Raw genomic sequence first — 6000 nt, forward strand, 5'->3', positions numbered from 1 at the left:
TCCCCATTCGGATTTGCCACATTGGCATTAACAGCATTATTATTATCCATAGTGGACTCTGCAGCCTTGTAAAGTCTTGCTTGTTGTAAACGTCACCTGAAAGTTCTTTCAGGTTCAGGATCAAAGTCTAAGAGATGTTCTTTGTCTCTATTCCTGTGCATAAACAAACAAAAGACAAGAAAAGATTGGACTCTCTACGTCAGAGTGCAGAGAATTTCCGATGAGGTAACCTGTGTAAAATAATAAAATAAAAATACTAAACAAAATAAATAAATAAATCTAAAAAATTAACCAAAAAAGTAAACAATAAAATTAAAATAAAATTAACTAAGTGACACCAAACTTAATTTCAGAATTTAAGAAATATTAGTGCTATTTATTTATTTAATTAATTTATTAATTTTTTTTAAAATTAAAAACAGAAATAAAATACAGCTAATAAAATATAGAAAGAAAAAAAATAATGAAAAGAAACTGAATGAAAATAAAAGAAATTAAAAATAAAAAGGAAAGTATAAAAAAAAAAACGGACGAAGGCTCTAAAAAAAATTTTCAAAAGTTAAATAAAGTAAAAAAAATTAAAACGGGGACCGGGGGTGGAAACGAAAAGCAAAACAAAAAATAAAGGAAAAAATTGAAAAATAAAATTTAATAATACTAAAAGTAAACAAATTAAAAGAAAAATTATCTAATCTAAGCAATTAAACAACGAGTAGTTGTCAATCACAATCAATCCCCGGCAATGGCGCCAAAAACTTGGTTGCGGTATTTTATAACCCAAACTAACCGGCAAGTGCACCCGGTCGTACCAAGTAATACCTTACGTGAGTAAGGGTCGATCCCACGAAGGTTGATGGATCAAGCAAAAATAATTGAGTGATAGGCTTAGTTAGACAAACAGAAAAGAGAGTTGGAGTGTTCAAAGAGCATTAAACATTAAAAGAAGAGTTTGAAGACAGATAGGTAAATAAGTTGGGAATAAAATATGGAGAAGGCAGTTAAGGTTTCAGAGTTATCTATTTTTTCGGATTAACTTTTCTTACTAACTATTTTAATCATGTAGGATTTAATTTATGGCAAACAATATGTGACTAGACCCTAATTCCTTAGACCTTTCTAGTCTCCTATAAAATTCATTAACTGCCAATTTCTTGGTCAATTAATTCCAATTAGAAGCTGCATGATCAAATTCCAGTTTACATGCCACAAAAACTCTAATTATCCAAAAATAAAAGGATTACATATCACGTATCCCGTTAAATCCAGATAATTAAAATTTAGAAAAATATATTTTCAAGCTGTTGTTCAAGTAAAAAAATAGGATTGTAAATTGTAAATGGGAATAATGTTGTGTTGGAATCCCTTTTTATATCTCATCCTCATAATTTAAAATCTATTATCTAAAACTAAAATCATATCTTTTCCTCAAAATAATATTTGAATTTAAATTTGAATAAATTAACAATTCTTCAGTTGATGGGTGGGGACCACTTGTTTAGTCCATTCTGCAGCTTCTAATCTATGTTTTCTGGGCTGGAAACTAGGTCAAAACAGCCAAGAAATTGCCTCCAGCATTTTTCTGCGTTTTCTGCACGTGGCACCTGTCACGCTTACGCGTCAGTCACGCGTACGCATCGATGGTCTTTTCTGCGAGTCACGCGGATGCGTCAGGTATGCGCACGCGTCGTTGTGCAAATCTTCAAATCACGCGTACGCGTCAGTCACGCGTATGCATCGCTCCTCACTGCCATCTCCTTTGATTCTTGTGCTGCAGAAACTCCATCAAATTTCGCCAAATGCTACCTAAAATAAACAAAATTGCAAAAGACTCAAAGTATCATCCATATTGGCTAAAAGATAATTAATTCTTTATTAAACTCAACAAATTAGATGCAAATTCACTAGGAAAAGATAGGAAAGATGCTCACGCATCATATATCATGTAAGTAGAAATCAAGAGTTTCCATTCAACTTAATGTGAATCTTTGAATGGCTCTTATAAAAATAAGTATTTTTCTTAAATTAAGCTAAATATCTAAGATATATACAAACCAAAGTGCAAAATATAATAAAGTAAACAGAAATACAGTAAAAGAAAATGTGCAAGTACTGAAAGACAAATAAGATAAGATAAAATAAAAATACAGAAAAAGAAATAAAAATAGGATAAAGAGAGTCTGAAAGTAGTTCACCAAAATAACGTTCGCTAGAGATGGCGACCTTTCCACACTTAAATAATAGCATCGTCCCTGATAATCAAGTTGGGTGTGAAGAAGTGTCATTTCCGGAATGATGTGCTATAGGTGTCTCTGTGGTGGCCTGAGGGTTTGCCTGCTGTAGCGGAGGCTCTGTCTGTAGAGGGATATGTGGATCGGCTAGCTGTATCTGCTGGGGCTCCTCGTGATATGGCGCAGCCTGCTCGGGTCCTGCCTGCTCAGCCTCGGCTCGTGCCTGCTCCTCCTGGTCATCCGCCTCCTCCTCAGATGGCTCTGATGGTGTGTCAGGCTCGGAGGGGATGTCATGGTGGCCCGATCGGATCATCAACTTTAAATGCTCAAAGCGTCGCTTGCTGCGATGCTCAGTCCTCTCATATCGCTGCTTGTTGCGGCACTCCATCTGATCCAACCGGTCAAATAGGCAGTTCACGAGGTGGTAGATGGACTCTGAAGCAGGTGGAGGTGCTGTGGTGGTGGCTGGTGCAGTAGGTGCTGAAGGGGCAGCAGAAGACGTGGCTGCCTCATCAGAGGCAGTGAGAAAGGGAGGTTGGTAGCCAAAAGCCTAGAACTTCCTGCTGTGTGGGATAATCTTCTTGCAGTCGACGGCAGGTGGCTTCTCATCCGCAAGCTCCCAGGGCACCTCAGCTCGGCGGCCCATCTGAGTAATCAAATATGGAAGGGGCAGAGTGCCTCGGACATAGACCCTGGACATATAGTATCGGATAAATCTGGAAAGGTATAGGTCCTTGCCCTCCATCACACACCAAATAAGGGTAATCATGGCGGCTGGCACCTCAGTCTCATGAGTGCTCGGCATCACGTAGATACTTAGAATTTGCTGCCATAGCCGAGCCTCATCATTCAAATAGATGATCTTTATTCCCTTTGGGGCCACTGTTGACTTGCCCATGACCCATGGGACAGTAGGATCAAGAGTTATAGTGCGCTTTACGGCGTCCCAGTCAAACCTCATAAATCTCATATCCTCCTCAGCCTTTTGGTAACCATCTGGTTCATCTGACTTAGGTTGGAGTTGGAGGATATCTTCAATTGCCTCCTTAGTAACTAGAATTTGTATACCTCTGAGCTGCACTGCATCCAGGGTCGTTTTGAAGTAGTTGCAATAAAATTCTCTTACCCAAGATGCATTGACCTCAGTCAAGTTCCTCTCCAGGAAGAACCAGTCTCTCTGTTTAATTTGTTCTGAGGTGTATTGTTGTAGTTCTTCTAGAATTTTGAGGGTCTTTTCCAGGTATAGGTTCCTTGAAGTTGCAAAGACTGGATACTTGAGTTCACAGTATCAGTTGGCAAACTTGACTTGGTATGTGGCAAGCATCAACTGATCAGCCTTTTCAGACATCCTGAAAAGCAGAGGTTCCAGGATACAATTTATTAGAGCAGCAAAACAGGTAAGCAAATAGTATTAGAGCAGTATAAGCATAGAGGGGAAAAAGAGGAATAAAATAGCAATAGAAGCATGAAGTGAGTAAGGTAGATGTAGGATTTTGGACTATATGCAAGCGAAAAGTCAGAGAATAAAAATCACAATCCAGAATCTATAATATGTGAAATTCTTGTTAATCAGGAATAACAGTAATCATGCCTTGAAATGGTTTGAAAGTAGTTAGTTGAAAACTAATAGAGAAGTTAGAAACTTAATGCAGTTAAGAGTTAAAAAGTGAAGTTAAAGTAAGTGGCATGGTGTTGTGGTTCCTTATTGACAAAAATTGCACAAAATTGAATAACAAGCAACTCACAATCAAGTAGATATTGCAGATTATTGATGATAAATTATATAAATAAAAGAATTACAAAATGAAATTGAAATCATCAATAATGCTATTCAACTAAGAAGGGAACCAGAAAGAGTAAGAATGCTAGCCCATCCTTCCATGAATTGGCTTGGTTGAAACCAATTAGTCCAGAATTCAAAAGTACCAAAACCAATTCATGTATGGGGGTTGGGTGAAACAATTTGCGAAAAAAATCGGGCAGCATACCGGTTAAAAATTGGACGTTCCCGGGTAATAACCAGCAGCAGAAATTTAGTTCATATGACATTAAAGTAGTGCATAAAGTAACAAATAGCAAGTCACATGAATTTAGAATAAACGAACTCAAGCTGCAGCAAGAAATGCAATTTAGGTTGAATAATGTGAAAACAGCATTAAACAGTAAAGAACAGCATATGAGCAACATCACCAGCACAGCAATGTCAGAATTGCGAAACAGATAAAACAAGCAACAAGAACGGTGCAATTATCAGACCTAAATCTACTAAACACCTAAAATCCACTATGAATAGGCATCTCTAACTATCCTAATTTGAACAGAATTTGAAAAATAATATGCAACTAACTAACTAACTAGGAAAGGGATCGGTGTGCAGCGGAACCTGTGGGCGCTGACGTTAGGATTTTTGCCAGTAAAGAATTTCATAAAAACAGTCGCGTTGTAGATATAGTCTCTAAACCAACAAAAATCCCTTCGTACAAACGTTTTGGTTGTCACAAATAACAAACCCCTTTAAAATTGATAACCGAGTATTTAAACCTCGGGTCGTCTTCTCAAGGAATTGCAGGGAGGTATGTTCTTATTATTGGTTATGGAAAAGTGTCTTTTGGGGTTTTGGATTAAGGTAAAAAGTTAGTTGAATGACAAGTAAAATAAAATAATAATAACTGTAAAATAAACTCTTGGCAAAGTATGAAGAAATTAGAAGTCCTATCCTAATTATCCTCATCAATGATGATGAAGATTGAATCTTAATTCCACTTAGTTAGTCTTTACTTAAAGCAAAGAAAAGTCAAGTGACTAATTAGTCTGATCTTCAAATCCTAGTTAATCCCTAAGGAAAGATTGGGATTATTGAAGTTCAATTCAATTAGCAAAGATAACAATTATCAATCATGTTGAGTTTGATAACTCCTGAGTTACTGATTTCTTAACCAAGACCAAAAGGAGAAAAGTAAATCTACCGGAATAAAAATGTCTTCAGATGGGAAGCAACAGTAACATAAATAAAAGAGAGTAATAATAAACTGAAATACCTCAAATAACATTAATTCAAAAGAGTAATCTGTAACATAGAAGAATTCATAAATAAAATTGAGAAGATAAATAAAAAGGGAATATTGAACCTGTGATGAAGAAGAAATAATTCTAAATCCTAAAACTAAATCCTAAGAGAGAGGAGAGAACCTCTCTCTCTAAAAACTACATCTACTCCTAAAATTGTGAATGGGAAAGCCTCCCTTTGAATGGATGCATTCTCCCACTTTATAGCCTCTAATCTGTGTTTTCTGGGACACAAACTGGGTCAGAAACAGCCCAGAATTCGCTGGTTGCGAATTCAAACACGCTGATTTTCGTCACTGCGACGCGGCCGCATGGGTCACGTAGTCGCGTCGCCTAGCATCAGAGCCACTATGACATATTATATATCAAATCGAAGCCCCGGACGTTAGCTTTCCAACACAACTGGAACCGCGTCGTTTGGACCTCTGTAGCTAAAGTTATAGCCATTTGAGTGCGAAGAGGTCATCAGGCTGGACAGCTTAGCAATTTCTCTAACTTCTTGTATTCCTTCCACTTTTGCATGCTTCCCTTCCATCCTCTAAGCCATTCCTGCCCTGTAATCTCTGAAATCACTTAACACACATATCAAGGCATCTAATGGTAATAAGAGAGGATTAATATTAGCAATTATAAGTCCAAAGAAACATGTTTTCAATCAAAGCGCATAATTAGGAAGGCAAATGTAAAACCATGCAAATAGTATGAA

This window comes from Arachis ipaensis, chromosome B10, assembly GCF_000816755.2.
Source record: "Arachis ipaensis cultivar K30076 chromosome B10, Araip1.1, whole genome shotgun sequence".
Lineage (NCBI taxonomy): Eukaryota > Viridiplantae > Streptophyta > Magnoliopsida > Fabales > Fabaceae > Arachis > Arachis ipaensis.